The 23,090-nt window shown below is 41.0% G+C and overlaps 1 protein-coding gene across 2 annotated transcripts in view; it reads left to right on the forward strand.

Annotated features, from left to right (window-relative positions):
* The window catches only part of LOC126162735 (uncharacterized), a 387,453-nt gene that overhangs the window by 295,951 nt on the left and 68,412 nt on the right, over window positions 1-23,090 (forward strand). The gene's annotated exons all lie outside the window — the stretch shown is intronic.

Consider the following 23,090-nt stretch of genomic DNA (forward strand, 5'->3'; position numbering starts at 1 on the left):
TAATGAAAAGTTTTATCAAATGTTTCTTTCATGCTCTCTTGTACGAAAGACCATAATGTTCGAGGTGGGTCTTAGTGTTTTCAGTAGAACACCTAAGTAAACGTCTAGAATAGGTAATATAGACCATTCTGAAGGTGTTATTTATGTTGAATCCTCAGCGGTTTGCGAGCTATTTCTTTAAAATGAAATTGTTAAATCAGTTTATTGCGGATTTCCCTTAATAGCTAGTTTACAAAAGCTGTATTCTTTAATACGCTCAGCAGTAGTCACATCCTCCTTTGTTCGGATTCTTTATTCTGTTAACTGTGCGCTTAGGCCAATCTTAAAAACTATTATGCATTGGAGAAAGGCTGAGTGATCTTGAGGCTACACAGTTTCGACACGGCGAACGCAATGCACATTAAAGGTTTCACGACATGAACTACCTTTTCGAATACTAGACGTGGGAGGTGTGGGGGGGGGGGGCCTCTATATGGCATCAAGGGGACTGTCGCTTGAAGACAATGGGAAATCTTGAGAAAAAAAGGCAGTTTTTTAAATAGAGTAACTCAGAGAAGAAGAGTTGTAAGTCCATTTAATGCTTACCATCTTTTACAGATATTTTGGGAATATTGTGATGTGTGAACCACAGCTTTTGGTCTTACACTTTCTCCTGAATTGTATGTGGTGTTGCAAGTGAAATATATGGCATGTTAATTATTGATGTACAGCTTAGGTAAAATACCTCGAAATAAAACCAACGGAGGAGCTTGATTTGGTAAGATCTTTACGCTATTATCTTTGTCAGACTCTTAAATCGATGTTGCTGTCGTAAATTATGGTTAAAACGTTTACTAATGATTATCAAAAATTTCAGTAATTAACTCAGTTTTTCATTAACAGATTTCAGTTTTGTCATAGGGTTACTGTACGTTTTAATTAAGCATGTTTTATGGCAGTATACAAAATTTCAGCCCTGTGTCTTTAACCGTTTTTAACCAGTATTACCAGAACACCAGAAAAGTAAACTTTCGGGAAATTAAAGTTAGTTCCTTTCTCTATCTAAGCTGCATCACACTAATACATTACAGGTCCATATTCATCTTGTTTCTGTTTTTCTTCTTCCCGTTTCATTTTCAATCTAGTTTTTATTATTCTTGCTTCTTTGGTGGCTTTCATCAGTGATTTCTCTGCTTCGAAGATTCTCCTTCAGTCATCGGCAGTTAATGCTCTTTGCAGATTTACTCTACCAGCCACTCCCATCAGTTCCGTAACATTGCCACTGCATCATCATTGAAACAAACCAGAACATCGAAGACACCCATTTTCAAAATACTTAGTGCTACCAGAACAATTTTTGGTATCTGATCCCATATACTGTTCTTAAAATTCTCATTTGGGGTTTGAGTACTACCACGTAAATACACCCAAGTAATTATATGTCAAATGTCACAGAATGCTTGCAGTGAGAACAAAGTTAAGTTTTTGACAGAGCAGTCTATGCAACGTGGGGGAGTCGTCATGTGTGCAACCACTTTCAAGTTCCTCTGATTTGGGACTTTTTTGGTACAGTTTTCTCGAAGCAATCTTCTTCCTGTTCAGGAAATTACAGAGAATTTTGTAAGGCAAAAATTAAAGGAAAACGATATTTTGACATTTACTCACGTATTAGCTCCCTTAAAGTACATTGTTATGGGAACGCCAGACAATTACTCCAGTAACAGATTTTGTGGAAATTACAACTATAATGCCGTGTTAACATGGTTCTCCTCAACGTCTAGATTCTTGGCCAGTGTGGATGTTATTTAAATACCATAGCACATTGAGTATTACCATAAATGAAGAGGCTAGCATAGGATAGAATTACACGGAGAGTTGCATCAATCAGGCATCGAACTCAATACACCAGCAGAAGCAGCTGCAACAGTAACAACGCGTCGAAGATATTCGAAATTTTTTTTTTGTGGAATTCTCTCCTTTCATAAATCCGTCAATGCGTTTCCTAGTAATAAATCTATAATTTACATTGTAACGTCGTAGTGTGCACTGGTTTGTAACACTGGCAGATGAAAACTCTGTGCCATACCGAGATCCAAACCCGGAACCTTGTCTTTCGCTGGCAGTGCCGTTACCGATAGAAATGTCCAGTCACGAGTTACGCCCCACCCCATCTTTACTTCTACTAGTACCTCCCATATCTTCCGTACCTCAAATCAGCTCTCTTGCTTATTTTGCGGGCCTGGCACTCGTGGAGGAAAGGATATTACGAAGAAATGATTCATTTTGGAATCAATTCTTTAAAATGTGAGTGAACAATTTCTCCGCAATATCCTATCTTGTAGGAGTGGCATTCCTGCAAGTTAATGTTATCATTTAGTACTGTACTTTTAAACATATGTTTAAGTACTATAGTACAGCCAGATCAATCTTTAGAGTTGTCAGCCAACTTTAAACTGTATATTCCGATGATGCTGTTGTTCATTTGAAGAGCGAAGCTGGCCAGTAAAAAATACTTGGGGCTGTTCTCGAGAACCTGTTATTACGAGGGTGAGTGGAATGAAAACCTTACCCGGGTTCCCGGGTTCGATTCCCGGCGGGGTCAGGTTCTAGGGGACTGATGATCATAGATGTTGAAGTCCCATAGTGCTCAGAGCCATTTGAATGAAAAACTTAAATTTGTAATAACAAATCGAAATTTCGCACCGTTATCCTGTAAGTTAGTAAGCGTGCTACAAACAGCGTGCAGAATGGTCTGTAGGTGGCAGCATAATGCAGATGCACACATACCGTCGCAGTATCAGTATAAAGATAGCCGCCCCACTTGCAATTTGCACCAGGGAAGAACCGCGTTCTGTTACTCGGTTTTTGCGTAGTGAAAGTGTGAAACCTATTTTCGTCTTTCTAATCCAGCAAAGTATTCCCTTGCTTCATCGACTATGCATTCAACTTTGCCACATGTCCCGCTACCTCCATACCATTTGCCGGCAGCGGTGGCCGTGCGGTCTAGGCGCTGCAGTCCGGAACCGCGGGACTGCTACGGTCGCAGGTTCGAATCCTGCCTCGGGCATGGATGTGTGTGACGTCCTTAGGTTAGTTAGGTTTAAATAGTTCTAAGTTCTAGGGGACTGATGACCTCAGATGTTAAGTCCCATAGTGCTCAGAGCCATTTTTTTTTTTTTTTTTTTTTTTGAACCTCCATACCATTTGCATTGCAGTCTTCCACTCCAGTCCGTTCCGCGAGCCATTTGTTTGCTTTCCCATTTCATCTAGTAACTGCCAGCATGCATGTTTCCGTTGCTCTCGAAGCTATAAAAGCTTGAAATTATAATTACAGCGATTGGTAGAAAATTTAAGAACACCTCATTATATCACCTCTATGCTACCCTTAGACTAATTTCTGATGTACTTTCATTTGACTTTTTTTTTACGCCTTGTTTGCTAACGCAAAAAGAAATTCTCTAACTCAAATAGTGTAGAAATTGTCAGCGAGTAATCACGTAATTTTAAAGGGAAAAAATGGCCTAGTTCAAAAGTGGCTAATCATATGACTGCGAGTTTTGGTAGAAAAATGAAACATTATAAGAAGTTTACTATTGTGCGTTACAAAAAAAATTTGCAAGGTTTATTTTACCCCAGTTTTTGGGTTTTTTAGATCTTAAAATGGCATCTCAAAACAGCAGATAACTCATGAGTAATAGAAGGTATGTGTGCCACAACACTTTCAGAAGGTGTAAGACATTCCGAGTATCTGTTGCCAACATAGTCAAGGCGAGATATTCGAAAGGTGTTCGATAAAAAATAAATAAAAACGAAGAAAAACAAATATAATTACCAAAACACCGAAAACAGTGAGGTAAGACAAGTCCTATGATGAGGCACTTTTCAGCTATACCATTTTTCGCCTTAAAAATTAGGTGATAGCCATTTATGAAAACGCAAAAATTTAGTAGCTTCTAAACCATTAGAGTTAGGAACTGTTTTTTAAAAATGTTTCGCTAATGAGGCATAATGAAATAAACTTGATACGAAAGTAAATTAGAAGTATGTTCAAGGGCAGCATTGAGCAAAGTTATATTAGGTGATGGGGTCTTAATTTTTATCCAGCACTGTATTTATGATATTTTTAGAAATGAGGGAACACTTTCTCTTAACCGTAGAGAAACGTAAGACGGGCAAACAGAAATCGATAGAGGCGTTATTCGTTTACTCGTCAGAGGTGGTACTTTCGGAGCGCAACGCGCGGTCGCCAACGCGCGGCGGTAATAGTGTAAACAAGTCGGCGACGGAGCTGCCTGTTCACCTGCGCGCGTCGCCGTAAACAGCGGCCGTAATGAAAAAGCGGCGCGCGCTGATCAAATTTCGCGCCACAGACGCGCGCCCTCACGGCCGGCTCTCTCGGCAAACTCAATCCCGCCGCCATTAATTCCCGCGGGCCGTCGCTGGGGGTGCAGCCTCACCGCGTGTCACAGCAGCAGGACGCCGACCCCGACCCCGACCCGGGCTCGTTTCGCTGTCACAGGAAACTCTTACATTTTATTCATTCTTATGGCGAGCGTTATCTCAGCACTGACCGAAAAATCAACTTACGCCCTCTCCCCTTTTTTCAATAAAAGAAAACGTTGTGCCTTCTCAAGAAGATGCAGTACTGGTCGGAACTACGGAGTCATGTAAACGTATGTCCAGAAACAAATACTTGATGAGATGAGGGCAATTTTACTAGTGTCGAGAATGATCAACAGTCAGTGGCGTAGCCTTTCTTCTTGTTGACGTCCATTTCTAATTGGTTGTTTTTAACTTTGTGCACAGTGCTCTATCGATGGGACCGCACCTGCTCATCATCACCGATTTCGTCCAAATTTGTGGTAAATGCAGGACTTCACCAGAACTGAAAGTGACGGAGGTGGGAGCTCCAGATGGTCAGGCGGTTTGGAAAAAAAAAAAAAAAAAAAAAAAAAAAAGCCAAGTGGTTAGTAAGACTCGCGCACTGAGGGTTCGGTGCAAATTTAATCTCTGTATGAAAGGCATTTCCTGATTGACTTCATGACCCTTTTTAGGGCTACAATAAAAGATCCACACTCTCTCCAAACGGGAAGTTTCTATCCTTAGCGGTTTGGGCTAATTTCAAACTTGAAATTTGAAGGTGGTGTGGATCGTACACTGTAGGCTTCATGTTAACTGAATCTTCCGTCGGTTCTTGGTAGAAGAACATTATAATAAATGAAAAGCGCTAGATTATTTTTGCTCTACATATTACTTTTATTGTGTTAACCGGTTTTCGCCTGACAAGGCCATCTTTTTGTTTACAAACATTGTAACGTCTTTGATAACAATACTCAGTAAATGTCTGAAGATGGCATTGTAAGCTGAAAACCGGTTAACACAATTAAATAGTACTGTAGAACAAAAGCAAGCTAGCCCTTTTCATTTATTATACTGCAGGCTTCGTTTAAGAAGAGATTCTTCGAAATTCGAATCCTAAGGGGGTTAAATATGGGATGAAGGAGTTTTTTTTGAAAAAACGTCGCTATTAAAGCAATTTTCAAGCTACACCCACGAAATTGGAATTTCGTTTCTCGGTCAGAAATAAAGAAATACGTGTTTCGACGTTTTTGAAATTTAATCCCTAAGGGGTAAAATAGAGGGTGAAATTTCTACAGAGTATTCAAACAAAAATTAACAAAGTACTCTCCTCCATCACTCCAGTTCAAAAATGACCATGGGAAAATTGCTCATACCAACACCGAAAACTGTGAAATTCTTGCAAAACACTTTTCTAAATTACTGAATTGTGAAAAGCCTGCACAAAAATTTGAGTTCCATCGTACACAACGAAACCCAGACTCAAAGCCACCAAGTTTACAAGAGATTAAAGAGGTAATTCAGTCACTGAACAATAACAAAGCATCAGGAGAAGACCAAATCATTTCAGAATTATGGAAAAATGCAGGAGAAAATCTTATTGCAAAACTCAAAGAAATTATACATGATATCTGGAAAACTGAAAAAATCCCCTCAGATTGGAAGACTGCAATCATACATCCTCTGTATAAAAAAGGAAGTAAAACAGACCCCAACAACTATCGTGGAATCTCTTTATTGTCAATAACATACAAAATTCTGTCTAAAGCCCTACTAAACCGCGCAGAACCTCAGCTGGATTCAAAACTAGGCGAATACCAAGGTGGGTTCAGAAAAGGTCGGTCTTGCGTAGAACAAATCCTTAACTTGAAAACTCAATGAAATATTTACATAGTACTTCAAACAAAAGTTATGTCATCACGTTTGTCGACTTTAAAAAAAGCATATGACAGTATAGACCGAGAATCCCTTTTTGAAGTATTAGCAGAATTTGGACTAGATCAAAAGACAACAAACATCATAAAAGAAACATTCACGGAGACCAAATCCAAAGTAAAATTTATGGGAGAATTGAGCACAGAATTTGAAAAGGACACAGGAGTACGACAAGGGGATGTACTGTCCCCAGTGCTCTTCAATTGTGCTCTTGAAAAAGTTGTTAGAGAATGGAAAAAAGCAGGTGCACCAGCACTGTTTAGCATTTGCTGATGACACGGCACTGATCGCACAAGACATTACCGATGCACAGAAACAGCTAGAATTATTACAAGAACAGGCAGCTAAAATAGGATTACTAATTTCATTTGAAAAAACAAAATTTATGACTGACGTCAAAGATGCACCTTCTGATCTCAAAATTGGTAATAACTACATCTCTCGAGTAAAAGAATTTAAATATTTAGGTGAATGGATTGTAGAAAATTGTAATGAAAATAAATCTGTCAGATCAAGAGTCCAGAAAATGGAGACGGCGTTTCAGTTAACAAAAAACATTTACAACAAAAGAGTCTCTCGTGGAACTGCACTATACAACAGTAATTAGACCCGAAGCTCTCTACGCATCTGAGACACTAAACCTTCAACACAGAACACTTAAAGAGGAATTAGAAGTGAAAGAACGTAAGATAATGAGGAAAATCCTAGGACCTAGAACCAAAGATGGGGTACATTATCCAAAACCCAATGCAGAAATATATAAAAATATCTCCAAAATAACAGACACAATGCGCATGAGAAGAATCCAATTCATGGGGCACTTAGAAAGAATGGGCTCAAACAGGTTAACGCACAAAATCCATACATTTTTAAAGAACAAAACTACAAGACCGAACTGGTACAAACAGACGGAAAAAGACCTGAGAGAATTAGGGTCTCCAAATCTACATGATAGAAATGAAATCAGGAAAATCACAAACACACGAGGTTTTGAGGAAGAAGAGAGAAAAACTAACAGACATACATGGTCTACGCAACGAAAGCTAGCCCATTCGTTGTTTATGAAGGAATACTGGGCGAAAAGGAAGGCCAACAAATGTTGATTACGCGTGGTCCTAAGTGATCCATCCGCGAAGAAGAAAGAGGGTGAAAGCTTTTTTGAAACTAGTAGTTCTTTAATAATGATAAAGTATTTATAAAGCTACATCTATGAACATTGGTATGTGACTTCTCGGTTACACCCCTTACGGGGTTGAAACGTTTTACGAATATATTTCATTGCGAAAGCAATTTTAAAGCTAAATCTTGGCTTGTTGGTTAGAGATGAAAAAAAATACGTGTTTCCCTGTTTTTGGAAATACGGTCAGACTCATTCACTGGCTCATCATCGCTCAGCCCAAATCAGTAAGGATAGAAACTTGAAGTTTGGAGAGGGTGTGGGTCTTTCACTGTACCAGAATTCTCACACGCCTTAAAAAGGCCCTAAAATGGCCATAATTTTGAAGATCCTTGTTGGGGCTACTAGCAAGGCCGCATTTTAGAGTGTAAGGCCCTAAAAGCTTTATAAAAGCTTTTAAGTTTCATTGCTTTTTCTCTCAGTGTACTTGCGCATGTAACCATTCGTGTATGAGACAACAACCAGGAAGGAAAGCAAAAGGTTATCGCCCATATACAATTTGTCTAAGGAAAGAAAGCAGGCGGATACCGTGTGAGGAAAATAGATGTGCGGACGGTCGCGGTGACAGGGCCAACATGCCGACATTACACGAAGAACAAGCCACCGCCTTTCCGTAATCAAACTGTAGAGGGCCTGCCTTATTCAAAGGGCGAATTACTGGAATACATGACGTTGCATTCCTTCTGCCCATCCACAGTGATTTTCTATGTATCGCTACTGCTGTTAGATTTGGACCAGTAAGGAGGGCATGTGTCTTCATCGATATTAAACAGATCTTATGTGTGATGAGAAGAATAAATGTCGTACTGAATCATGCATTGTCTTTCCATTCAGTCCTTTTCGCCAGCGTCCTGTGGACTAGTGCTTTTTTTTTTTTTTTTTGTTCTTCAACGCAGATTTTGTTGATTGCTACTGCCCTTTAAAGAAAACTTAAAAGTTCAATAATGGGCAAATGTGTTTTAAATCGTCTTTGGGATCAGTAGTGAGGGGCGTTGGGTAGCTACCCGAGACTCAGCCCTGGCATCACTTGCTTAGGAGATCAAAGACGCCCATGAGGATAAGTGCTTATTCTTTCTTGGCAGTAGTCACTACGTAGTACGCTAGAGGCTCTACGGATTATACGGCAACCATAGGCAAGAAAGAATAGGCGCAAACGCTTATGGCGTCTTCGATCGCCGTCTATGCATGTAACGTCAGGGCAGAATCTCGCGTACCCGGAGTTCCCCTATTTACTGTCTTTGTTAACAAAAGATGAAAGATGTTGAGTCTCTTGTTAGATGTTACCGCCCATAAGTGCCCATGATGGGTAAACGTGTTTCTAATCGTCTTTGGTTTAAAAAAACAAGAATTGGATTACACTATCTGATGACAAATTCATAGCAAATTGCACAGTGTGCAACGAAGGCATTGCGCTAGGAAAGATGGAAGAATCGTATTTTAAACTACATATGTGCAGTAAGCACATTTTCCATCATTTTCCCACAAGTATTTATTTTAGTATGGTGACTGTTTTACAGCATAATAAGTTCGTGATAAAATAATTAATACAGAACAATCATTCAGATGTGGAATGGGTCGGTGCTCGCCGGTTATGAGCTTAAGATAATTCCGCGTTTGAAAGAGGGGAATAACACTTAAATTTGAGACTATAAACATCATAGGTTTTTTCGCAGACAAGGAGGGTTTAGAGATATCCCACTCGCGGCATCGCGCATCGATTGGTTGATGCTAGCTTGTTCACGTTCACTCGTAAGTGACAAGATTCTGGCAATTTATGACAGGAACAAAGCAAACGGAAAGTAAAATCATTCTTGTTGTTTTTGTTTAAAATACCGATCTGTATAGTTTCTGGTTCGCATAAGCTGTTCTTCCGGCGCTCGTTCCTGGCGATGGTCACCCTGTTGTAAAAAAAAAAATCTGAATATTTAAAGAGGTCATTTGTATTCTTCCTGGAAGATGCTAGTTTCTTTCCCAGTTTTCTGACAGAAAGACTAGATGGAAATATATATTTCTGTATCTATCATTGTTATCGTTAATGCGAGGATGTAAAAGAACTAGCAATCGACTAACGTGCGCCACAGCAAGCGAAATATCTCGAACACTCACAGCAAGAGACCATAAAATCTGTTTTAATTTGGTTACATGAGCAATTTTTTCTAAAATTCTATAAACCATCATGACTATGGATAGTTGTAAGGTTCATTTGCTCCAAAACTTTATAATGCTGGAGCCGCACCTGCATCTATCGTCATGAAACTTCGCGCAGTCATACAATACACGCAAATGTAACCAACCATTATCGGCTATCGTCGCAAATATTCGGACTGCGCACCAGCTACCGCCGTGCTGGCGATAACTTAGTGGCTTAGCTCGCTAAATATTCTACTGCGTGGACGGATTAGCGTTGCTCAATTCGACCGTTTTTCTCGGTCTGACTACACTTTCTGATCAAATGAAAAGTAGTTATTTTACTGCATTCGTACATGCATGAAGTAACTGGTAGTACGCTTATAGAAGTAAAGAAACTCAACAAAAGTCCGGAAATTATATTGCGATCATCTTGAATAATTGCAGGATAAAATTACTAAGGCGCTAATATGATCACCGCATTAGCGCGCTTTTTAGCAAGCAAAATGTACGTAACTTCGATACGCATTGCTTCGTCACGATAGACGCAGGTGCGGCCACAGCATTATAATTGCTTTGTCCAATGGGTATGCGTTAAAACTTCCGATGCCACACTGAATAACTTGCTACGCCAAAAAGTTTGGCCCAAAACGAAGTGTCGTGAGTACTTTAGAGTCATCATGAACGACAAAAATTGATAGCAAATTATTGAGACAGGAAAACCGTGAAATAGAGCACATATCGTTCGACTCTGAAGCCGCACACGCAATATGACCCATCGGCAGCAGCCAAGAGGAATACAGTTGATTCACCTGACGCGAGAACTGCGCCCCTAGCTGATGAAACTGGAAACCCCGACGTAAAAATTTATGTTCGGTGGGGGGTCGTAAATCTCGTTGCATTCATTTACGGACCGTAGCAAATCTAATTTATTAAATTGGAAATTTGTGGTAAGGTCTTATGGGACCAAACTGCTGTCATCGGTCCCTAACCTTACGCACTACTTAAACTAACTTACGCTAAGGACAAAAACACACACACACGAGGGAGGACTCTAATCTCCGCGGACCGTGACAAGGAGCCCTAGACCACGCGGCTCTATTTCTTAATTTAGCAGCACTGTACACAGGGCATTGTAATAATTGCGCTACGAGATCGTCAACTTGAGTCCGACTTGAGAAGTTGCACTATATTATAGAAATTTGATGGAATGATCGGACTGTGTGATCTTTCAGAAAGGGCCTTAATAGTAAATGTGTACCCAAATTTAACTTTCCTTCCATGAAATTGCATATACATACGAAATGAAAATTACATTTGTACTCTTTTAGGTAAGAGACGTATGGTGTTAATGATAGCGAAAGAAACAGCTACTATGAACTTAAAATCACTTTTAACCAAAAAATAAACGAGGAACTAAAACTCACAAATCTGTAGTTCTCATACGAAAAGAGATAAACATTAATGAAGAAGTAAAACATGTGGCTATCAAAGTTTTTAAAAATTCTGTGTTAGGTGCCGAAATAATATGGGCAGTTCAAATGGTTCAAATGGCTCTGAGCACTATGGGACTTAACTTCAGAGGTCATTAGTCCCCTAGAACTTAGAACTACTTAAACCTAACTAACCTAAGGACATCACACACATCCATGCCCGAGGCAGGATTCGAACCTGCGACCGTATCAGTCGCGCGGTTCCGGACTGAAGCGCCTAGAACCGCTTGGCCACCGCGGCCGGCTGAGAATATGGGCAGTAAAATGTGTGGCTAACAATTTTTATTACAAGTCTTGTAAGAATATCAGTAATGTTTTTCAGCAAATATTTCCAGACAGTAACATTGCAAAACAGTTTTTTTGTGAGTCGACGAAGTGTGCATATTTGGTCAGCTTTGGGGTGGTACCCTCATGTCGGGAGGATTTCTTAAAAATTTCAACCAGTAAGAAAATACCAAGTAAATTTTGTACCCATAGATGACTTGAAAGTATTCTGGCAGTGGAGAGGACATTAGAGACATGGGAGGATGTGTAAAATTTTGTTTCTTGTGTGGAAAAAAAAGTAGTTTAACAACCCAGGTCCAAAATATAAGACAGTAGAAAAAGCTACCAAAAGGGAATAGGGTAAAAATCGTAGATGGAGACAGAGATGAATACACTCGTCAGATTCAGAACGATGTAGGTTGCAGTAGTTACTTGGAGATGAAGCTTGCACAGGATAGAGTATATATATTTTAAAGTGACTCATAATGCCTTTTGATTGGTTTTGCCAAATAAAAGAATTGAGGAACTAGTGAATATTTTTTTTGTATTAAATTTGCAGCTTTTTTACGAATTCTCTTTAGAACGGATGTGTTCGCAGGCCCTAAAAAGGCCTAATTTTCAGACCAGGAAAAGGCTGGGAACCATCGTTTAAGAAGGGATTGTCTGAAATTCCACTCCAAGGGAGGTGAAATAGGGGACGAAAGGCTTTTTGAAACTATTTCGCTATTAAGGGAATTTTGAAGTTGGGACCACGGAAACTGGTATTTGGTTTCACAGTCAGATAATAAAAAAAGGGGTTTAAACATTTTTGGAAGTTGAACCACTATGGGGATGGAATACTGAGTGGAAGTTATTTTGAAAATGATTACTTACTAAAGAACTACTAAAGAATTTTCAAGACTACATCTATGGCGAAAGATATTTGACTTCGCAGATTTTTAAAAAATACGAGTTTAAGTGTTTTTGGAAATTCGACACCTAAATAGGTGAAATAGAGCATTCGTTACTTTAAAAAATTTGAAAAGAAATATATGAAAGTTGGTATTTCACTTCTTAGTTACATGTAAAGAAATATCTGCACAAGAACCCAAGAGTCGTGACTAACAAAAATTTTGAACTCCAGTAGCTTTTTGGCCAGAAGTACATTTGGAAAATACCTTGTTCTTTGGCCTTAATTAGCGTGAAAAGCTTAGGTGTTGCAGTTTGTGAACGTAAAAATTAGACAAAATAAAAACAAAGAAATAACTGCAGGCCATACAAGAGATACAAGAGATACATATATCACACACAGAGAGGAAGGGAGGGAGTGAGATAGAGGGGGAGGGAGTGGGTTCGTCAGACAGATGAACATACAGACAAAAGCGAGCAGTGGACTTAAATGAGAAGTTTCCTATGGGTTTTGATGAGTGAGTCTGCGAGTATCAAAGTACGCGACACAAATGACCGGATCTTTTGATTGAATTGACTTAGAACCTTAAATGTTTTACACCACCAATAGCCATAGACCTTATATGTGACGTAACATTGAACTTGATACGCCAATCTTAGCTTGATACGCCAGTCTGTTCAAGGGGATGTAACAGACGGACGGACAGACAGACGGATGAAAAATGCCAAAACATTACTTTCCGTGTTATGTAATCATAAATTAACTTTTTTGATTTTTTCCTGTACTTATACAGCGAAACCCTGCTTCTTGCCAAATCTCATGATTCTAGATCAAGGGGAAGCACCCTACGGCTTTTGATGAGTGAATTTTCGATTATCAAAATATGTGACACAAATAGTCATTATGTTTTGTTTCAGTTGACTTAAGAAGCTTAACATTTTTACACTGCCAAGGGATCAAAGACCTTGGGTGACAATACCTTTTAAGTTAATATGTTTACCCCTTCCTGAAATAAAGGGTTCATAACAGTCCGACTGAGAACAAAATGGCCTCATATGGGTTCCGCTTTTACAGATTCAGGCACAGAACTGTAAAAATAGCATTTTGGCGCGAATGGGCCGATGCTCGAGCCCGTCTATGCTGGGTAGTTTCCAGGCAGCGATTGGCGCAGTGGAGAAAGTACAGAACCGTAACCAGAGGGGTCGTAGGGTCGAGTCTATATGACATTTTTTTAATTTCATTTACAGTTTTTGCAGTGTTTATACTGCATATAAACGGAAATACTTTTAATATATTATATTTGTTAATATGTTCATAAAAGGCATGAAATGGAAAGGCAAAGGAAAATTTGGGACTGTAAGTAACTTTCCAGGAAGGAATTACAATTCAAGCGTAGACAACTTCGTTACGCATGGTTTGCTCTCAAACTGTCCACTGGGAGATGACGTTTTTTATGAAAGTAAACCACGTTTGCTTTCCTATATAAACTATAAAATAACCATGGAACTGTAAAAGTGGAGCGTTCTTAGCATGTGCAAGATGCCTAGAAAATTACAGCTTATCCTGTTTTTACAATGAATATCACCCCAGCACTTGTAAATCATCATCTGTTAGTTAACGAAAGTATCTCAATTTTGTATTCGTGTAAGCTCCACAATCCCTACGTGGAAGTGTATCTGCAATCCCAAATTTTGTCTTGCCTTCCCTTTTCATGATCTTTAGGAAAATTGTTAATAAGTACAATATATGAGCATTATTTCGATATTTACAGTTAAGTAACGTAAAAATTGAAAACAAAAAATGTTTTCGCATGGAGATTAGATTCCAGTACCCTCTGATTAGCGTTCTGCACTATTTCCGCTGCAGCAACCACTGCCTGGAAACCACACTGACAAATAGCTCATGCCTCATCCGACCCGCGCTAAAAATGTTTTTTCTAATCGCGCGACCATCTGCAGCTTCCACTTTGCCACGGCAATTTGGACGAAATCGGTGATGACGAGTAGGCGCGGTCCCTTTCGAAGTGAGTCTCGCCTACCCTATGTATAGCGTATCCAATTATTTGATCACCCCAAATAATGTCTTGTCCAGAAACAAAATAAATAAAGTATCAAGCAAATGACGTTTTTTGCTATCATTGCAGTTGCCTTTCTTGTAACTCTTTTCTCTTCGATGATATGAACAGAGGTATATATTTTTTAAATAGTGCCGTATATTTTTTAATTCAGTAATTCGCTTTATCTCCTCAAGACCTATTCAAAAACGTACCCCAGCGCACCGTTAACGTAAACGCTGCATTAATTATGAACGTAGCACACAACGTACATTGACTCGCCTGTACTAGCACACAGTACAATGTACATCGGACTACTCAGCCGCGATATTATTGCAGTTGGCCTTTATCGGAAACATGTGGTGATACAGTAAACAAGTACAGCGGAACTAAGGAAAACTCATCCCAGTGTCAGTGCTTTCAGGTCAGTTGTTCATATACTATCAACCCCGATTTCGCGGAACCACGGTAAGACGACCGAAGCACCCTCACTCCCAGATGGTGTAATATTGTGGTCGACTGATACACCAACTTTTAACTGAAGACGGTTGACGTGAAAGACAGTTGTGCAGTTTCTTTCTGTTTCCATTTGTTTACTGCCAACTCCAGCGTTTTTGAACAGGTCCGGAGGAAAAAAGAGGATTACCGAATAAAAATTTAGGGTAATTTTCAAAAAGATATTCACTTATTATCTTCGTAACGAAAAAGATACGAGAAAGACAGTCGTCCGGGTTAATGGCCCCTCGGTATCGAAAACATTTTCTAGACACAGTTTCTCTTTCGCTTCAGGGCAAAAGGTATTTATGGTGGTCAACATAGACACCCTATATTTTAAAAATCGTTGGATGTATGTATGAATGTACTTCAACATCACCTCCTAAACCACTGTACTTACTATTTGAGAAGCACTTTGCGGGTAAGAACCACTACCTCCCATTGGGCTGGGGGTAAAAAGGCAATGACATAGAAGCATAACGCAGGAATCCCTGCAGAAGTTTCAATTAAATTTAGTATGACTCACTTGTTTAATTACGTCTTCAAAAATGCTGTACCGGTAATTTTGTCTTCCTACCCCTACGGTTGGAGGTGAGGTGAGAAGGATGACATGTAAAAATGTTCTATAACGAGATGTTAGTATCTATTTCCTGTATTTAATTCATTTGGAATGCTTCCAGAAAGTACAATAATAATAAGCACAACATTCCCTTATTTGCGGTGTTGCATGCGGTAAACAAAATTTAAAAAAAGGAAGGGATGTAAGTTAATGTGAAGAAATGAAATTCTTACCCTATTACGAATTTAACAATTTTGCGTTCTTCTTACCGAGGCAGAATTAATTCCTCGTGATTCGGATAAAGCCGCAGTGCGAATTTTATTTTATTGTGATTGTTAAATTATATTAAACGGTTATATAAGCTGTCACCAGGTATAAATACTCCCTCCAGTGCACCCCTCCACCCCCCCCCCCCATTTACACACACACACACACACACACACACACACACACACATTAGTTTCAGTAAGTATAGCAAAATTCGGAAAACATAAATAAATTGATACGAAAGTTGAGGATGTTGACACCACAGCAGTGCTCCACAGTTCAAACGGATACAAACTAGCACTGCTTCAAAGCACTTACATCTTCAGTTCACAGCGGAAAACTGCGTGTTTAAAAATAGGACAATAACTGATAAAAAGAAGCTAGCTGAAATAGCGTACGTGACCAAACGGTGACGATATGTAACTGCTAGAAAAACCGCGATGGTGTCAGTTGGAAGATTGGAGAAAAGTCCAAACTTGGAGGTGGCGTCCAGGTAGTTCATTGCTCGTGCTGCTGTTATCCACATACAAGGTGTCCAAAAAGTCCCCTTACAACTTCAAAATTTTATTACAACGGCAGTTGTTGAAATATTTTAACAGCATTTATTGTAATCAGTGTTTATAAAACGTTTTTTGTCACTGTCTATATGGGCGCCTTTAGTTGCACAAAACACAAAAAGACGGTACTCGATTTCTTGCCATATTCGCTGTAGCAGAGCTTCATCAGTGGTGGCAATGGCATTACGAATCCTTTGCTTAAAGTCAATACTGTCCCGTATCAGTGTTTGATACACGATATCTTTTACATACCCTCATACAAAAAGTCCAAGGGAGTGACATCTGACGAACGCGGTGGGCATGGAATTGGCCCATCCCTCTCAGTCCATCTACCTGGAAATGTTTCTTTGAGGAATCGACGAACGTGCAGTCCCCATTGTGGTGGAACACCACCTTGCTGGAAAATGATAGTTGGTTGTAAGTCAATCAGTTGTGGTGCTACATATTCGGTCAGAAGGCCTTGTGGTGCTACATATTCGGTCAGAAGGCCGAGGTAAACATCTGCAGTAATTGTTGACTCGTTGAAGAAAAATGGACCAATTATTCGGTTGCCCATGATTGCACACCACACATTCACTTTTGGACTATCCCGGTGGAGCTCCATAGTCACGGGGGGGGGGGGGGGGGGGGGTTGGTTCAGATTCCCATATTCTTACATTGTGTCTGTTTAGTGTCCCAGAAACATGAAAGTTGCCTCGTCACGGAAACACTCTTGAGGAATGCTTCATCCACCGAAAGGCGTTCCAGCATGTTGAGTGCAAACTCCGTCCGCTTTGGCTTGTCATTTGGCTCAAGTGTCGGTAACAGTTGCACTTTGTAAGCGTACAACCGTTAAGTTGTTGTGGAGGACCTTATGCACTTTCGCCATTGTTATCGCTGATGTGTGGGATGGTGCATTATACTGTTGAAAGAGCACTTATTTGCATGCCAACCTTAGTCTTTTTTGAGTCGACGCAAGTTTCGAACGATCCAACGATGAAGTATAATGTGGGCCAGTTATGATTCTGCCTTTTTCTAAATAATCCATGAGGATTATTGCTTGGGAATCCCAGAAAACGGTGGCCATCACCTTACCAGCTAACACACCGGTTACGTTTTTTCGGGGCACTTTCTCTGTACAGGACATTATGGTCTAGGCCATTTGAGGTGCCTATAGTCTCAGCAAACTCACGAAGTTTCAATCGGCGGCCTTGCGTTACCATGTCATGGATTTTTTCCCCTATGTGCTTACTTCAGTGAGGACGGTAGGAGCGCGCTTCGTCTTCGGTACTTGTCCGACCACATTTAAATTTATTAAGCCGAAAGTAAATGGTTTTTGACATCAAGTTCTGATTTGTGCGGCAATCCAACCTTCAAATGAAAACAGTGCGAAACTCTGTTTCACTAACCAATTCAGACGGCTCTGTACAATGAACTGTATGTTGTAGACTGTTGAAATTCTTTATACGGTCCTTGGAATAATCAAGCTTACTAACTATGAAAGCGAAAGAAATATGTTCCACTCTTTCATGGAAATTTACCAGACTTATCAACCACACTCATATGCAGACGGCTCTGCCCACTGAGTGTGAATGTCCGACACAGTGGCGACTTCTCAAAGACGCAATTGATCGAATAGTTACCTGGACCGTGAAACGGCGCCCGGCATTCAACGCAGATAAAAGCCAAATAGTTACCTTCAGCTGGTGGAACATACTTTTCAACATTCAGTTCGTGCATGTTCATGGAAACCCAGTGAGTTGGAGCAGACCTGCACGATACCTCGATGTGACGTTGGACTCCAGCGAACGGGGCTCTAGCTCGTTGAGGAGCTGCGGGAGAAGGCACTAGGTCTGGGTTAGGTCTGGGTTAAAGATTGGCAACGTGCTAGGAATGAGAGTGCGGTTCATTGGTAAGATACTAGGAAAATTGGGAACAATATTCTGTGTCCGCCGGGCGACAGGGTACATAATCATACAAGAGAGGATGACACACGGCGAGACTAACCTGCAGAGCGGCGCAACATAGTTACGGAACTTCCTGGCAGATTAAAACTGTGTGATGGACAGAGACTCGAACTCGGGAACCTAGCCCTTCACGAGCAAGTGCTCTACCAACTGAGCTACCCAAGCACGACTCACGCCCAGTCCTCACAGTTTCATTACCGCCAGTACCTCATGTCCTACCTTTCAAACTCCACAGAAGCTCTCTTTCGAAACTTAGAGGACTAGCATCCCCTGAAGGAAGGATACTGCGGAGACATGGCTTAGCCATGCAAGCTTCGCGGGAGAACTTCTGTAAAGTTTGGAAGATAAAAGCTGAAGTACGGGCGGAAGTACAGCTATGAGGACGGGTCGTGAGTCTTGCTTTGGTAGCTCAGTTGGTTGAACACTTAACTGCGAAAGGCAAGGATCTCAGTTCGAGTCTCGATCCGGCACACAGGTAATCTGTCAGGAAGTTTCAAATCAACGCACACACTGTTGCAGAGTGAAAATTTCATTGTGGAAACATAGTTACAGACAGGCGCTCTATAGGGAGCTCGCAATACGGACTATGTTATACTTCCACCTAACGTCACGCAAATAATTCCCAAGTGGACGTTAGCGCGCCAAACGCGTATTTGAGCGGACGCACGGCTCCTTTCAGACACCGTGTATCAAGAGCTAGTTGGACAGTGTCAACACCGTGCCACAAGACAGCATCCCGACTTATCCACAGTAGCCGCCCTGTAGAAACCTGCTGGACATTCTGCTAGTTATATTAGACTCATTCACTGGATTCAGGGCTAAAGCAGTTTTCATAGATGGATCAGTGCATATGAACTTTGAGCCACATTGCCACTCACGCTCTTCACATTCAAGTAACGCAAGGTACGGTTCCATTCAATAAATCATTGTAAATTGTTGCTGATCTCTTTTACCATAATTTCTGCCCTAATTTGTCTAAGCCTATTTGACCGTGTGACGAAGGCTATAGAGCTTGTGCGTGGAAGCAAGAAACAAGCAAGCAAATAAGCAACTACTTTCGGTGGTAGGGGACTGGTGAATACAATAGCATACAAAGATTTGTAGCTAAACGGTCATGCGACCTTCTCCAAATGGGACTAATCGGGAATACTGAATGTATACAAAGGATTACACAAATTGTCATAGGTTTATTTGATCCATAGACGAGCTTCACTGTTATGCCGAAAGGGTGAACACAGATACCTGAAACACTCAAAGAGAATGGTTTCGAGGTGCATACTATCAAAAAAATTTAATGTAAACCTAAGAATTTGTGTTCCAAAAAGTTGTGTGTGTGTGTGTGTGTGTGTGTGTGTGTGTGTGTGTGTGTGTGTGTGTGTGTGTGTGTGAGAGAGAGAGAGATGAGTCCATACAAAATGTGCAGCTGCTCTCGTATGTCCAGTGTGGGTTGTAATTATCGTATGGCGGCGAAACTTGGAAGGTATGCCAATGCGTTAATGCGGAGCTGATTTACGCTGGCACAAAATTAGTTCAAATTTTGGCCACCTGGTGCAAATATGGCGCTGTACGCTGTTTGTATGACATCCACGCTGTCATTTGATTAGCCTTGACGTAAGTGAAGTATTAGGCAAGGCGTGAGTGATAATTAAATTTGGAAACTCGGGTGAGCTTGGTGTGGCACCAGAAAGAGGAATGCGTCGACTCAGGTGGAAGTTACTGAAGAGGTTACAGCTGCTGCAACTAGTACTAGTACTAGCGCTCGTGTCGTGAGAACTGTCCATCCCATGGTTAACAGTACGGATAGTTTTGCGGTCTATTTTACGAGGTCTGTTCAAAAAATTCCGGCGCATTCGTAATTTCGCGCAAGTGGTGTGTGGAGCGAAAATGGCCGGACAGAAGTTAAAGATGACCCTCGTTCAGGACGCCCTTCGACCTCTACCGACGCCGCTCATGTCAGGAACGTCAACGAAACTATGCGTGCCAATCGAAGACTGACTGTCCGAGAAATTACAGAAGAATGTAACATTTCAGTTGGATCATGTTATTAAATCCTGACACAGCATTTTGGACGCATCGTGTTGCCGCTAAGTTCGTCCCACGGCTCATGAGTAAAGACGAGATAGAGATAGACCTTCGTCCCGCAATCTGTGAAGAGCGTTTGGATCACGCAAATGAGAATGACATGGTCCTTGAGAGAATCGTATGGCCCCTGAGGACTTTTTGTATTTGCGAAGTTGAAAACCCCGTTGAAAGGACGAAGATTGGCGACGATAGTAGAGATAAAAGAAAATTCGCAGACGGCACTTCGCGCGATCCAGCAAGAGGCGTACCAAGACTGCTTCCAGAAGTGAAAACGGCGTTGGGAGCGGTGTACCAGTTGTAGAGGAGAGCATTTCGAAGACCATGCACATTAAGTAAAAGGTAAGCGCAGAAAGTTTTGTGGACTAAGTTCCGGAATTTTTTGAACAGACCTCGTACACAGGTTCCTGTAAAAGCGAGTGAAAACTCGTGATCCGGGACAATGTTCTGAATTTGTTCTTAGGTTGCTGCACGGACCGAAGTTGATGACTTGTGGCCGGGCTATATTCTTGGAGTGACAAGCCACATTTTGCACTACAGGGTGTGGTGAATACACAGAACTTCGGAATTTGTGCACGAAGAGCTACTGCACTCGCTGTATGTGGCTGTGCTGTGGATTCACCAGCATCATTATTCGTCTTTGAAGAGAATACGCCCAGAAGGCCTGTCGGGTGTAGCGTCACACGTGCACGTTATCGAGGCCTCCTTGTGCAGCACGTGAATGCTGCTTTGGAAGAGCGCAACTGTATGGAATTCATTGTTTTCATGCAAGATGGGGCAACACCTCAAGTCACTCGTGAAAGATCTGCTTAATGCAACCTTCCACGAACGACCTTTTCTAGATGCATAGTCTGCAAGATCACCTGATCTGAATCCATGGGACTTTTTTGTTTCTGGGAATGTCTAAAAAAAACGCATTTCCAGGACACGATCGGTCTGGCGTTGATATTTATCAACGGGGACAGTTGAAAATGTGTGACCCGTCCGTAAGAACAGATATAACCGTCGTATAGGTAAGCTTACCGGCCAATGATCTCGGTGCGGATGCACTCACATTGCCCGAACTCTTACGGGAATCGGTAGATTGACTGCCGCGACTAGTGAGTAAAGTGGACAGGGGCACTGCAAATGCAGCGTGTGGACAGTAGGATGGAAATGTGGGTCCCACGGGGAGCGTGCCAGAGATGTCCGTGCAGTCGCACTATCCTTTGTGTTCTCTGTGGCTCAGACGGATAGTGTGTCTGCCGCGTAAGCAGGAAATCTCGGGTTCGAGTCCCGGTCGGGGCACACATTTTCAACTGTCCCCGTTGATATTTATCAAAGCCTGTAAGCAGCTCAAGATCTGGATTTCATTGTAATGTCATTCTTAGAGACCTGCAAGATCACCAATGGTACCTGTTCTTTCGGACATGTGCGAAAGAACAGATACCATCTTCATATGATCTGATACAGGTAGACGTCGCTCAAATTCCATTGGAACTGATGCAAGCAACTGCTTATAACATGTTACGGGTGCAGCATCTCGTCGAAATCTCCGGAGCTCATATTCAACAAATTGTGGAAGCGGCAGTTAATTACGTATTGGACCTTTCCTGTCCACGTCCCGTTCCCGATCTGGTACATGTGAAAATATTTCCACAAGTCTTTCTTGCATTCACAGCACCAGATTTGCACCTGATAGCCAAAATTGGAACAAATGCTTTTAGTCTGAATCCTTTCAGTGTTAGAATATATACCAAATTTCGCTGCCGTACGATAATTCCAGCTTTCACTGTACCTCTTGGACAGCTGCATTTTAATTATAACCACCCTGTATTTAAGGAGAAATAGTGAACTTAGATGACTAGAACAAAAAAGGAGAACTTAAGGAAATAATTTTACAAAAAACACATAAAAAGAATGAAGTGATTTCTATATAGGAAGAACGTGTAGAGCGAAAGGTTGATGGGATATTTTCATGAAACTGAGAGACAGCAAAGAATTAAGTTTAGTTCCAAGAGAAAGAAAAAAATTATAGGTAGATTACCGTAACCTAATTAAATAAGTATGAATAATGCGAAAGTTAACATTGCAGACCAGTCTGTTAATCTGTGTGCAAGAGAACTCAGCTGTAGATAACATTTTGACGTTTATGTTTGTGAAAAAGTTTTATTTCTCAAATTTTTTAAGTGTTGGTTTCATGACCATTCAACCAGCCATGGTTTGTACACATCAGTAACAACTGTCAGTTTTGACTTGTCTGTGTACGAATTTCAATTACGGTTATCTGTGTGCATTAACTATACAATTATGTACGAATATACGTCATTGCGTATCGGATGTGTCGTCTGATGTACTTGGGGTCCGTCCTCCACACAATACAATCTACTCTGTCGGAGTCAACATGGATTCCGGAAACAGCGATCCTGTGAGACCCAACTCGCTTTATTTGGTCATGAGACCCAGAAAATATTAGATACAGGCTCCCAGGTAGATGCCATTTTTCTTGACTTCCGGAAGGCGTTCGATACTGTTCCGCACTGTCGCCTGATAAACAAAGTAACAGCCTACGGAATATCTGCCCAGCTGTGTGGCTGGATTGAAGAGTTTTTAGCAAACAGAACACAGCATGTTGTTCTCAATGGAGAGACGTCTACAGACGTTAAAGTAATCTTTCCTGCGGCTTTTCGCGGATGATGCTGTAGTATACAGAGAAGTTGCAGCATTACAAAATTGCAGCGAAATGCAGGAAGATCTGCAGCGGATAGGCACATGGTGCAGGGAGTGGCAACTGACCCTTAACATAGACAAATGTAATGTATTGCGAATACATAGAAAGAAGGATCCTTTATTGTATGATTATATGATAGCGGAACAAACACTGGTAGCAGTTACTTCTGTAAACTATCTGGGAGTATGCGTACGGAACGAT

Source organism: Schistocerca cancellata, chromosome 2, assembly GCF_023864275.1.
Source record: "Schistocerca cancellata isolate TAMUIC-IGC-003103 chromosome 2, iqSchCanc2.1, whole genome shotgun sequence".
Classification (NCBI taxonomy): Eukaryota; Metazoa; Arthropoda; class Insecta; order Orthoptera; family Acrididae; genus Schistocerca; species Schistocerca cancellata.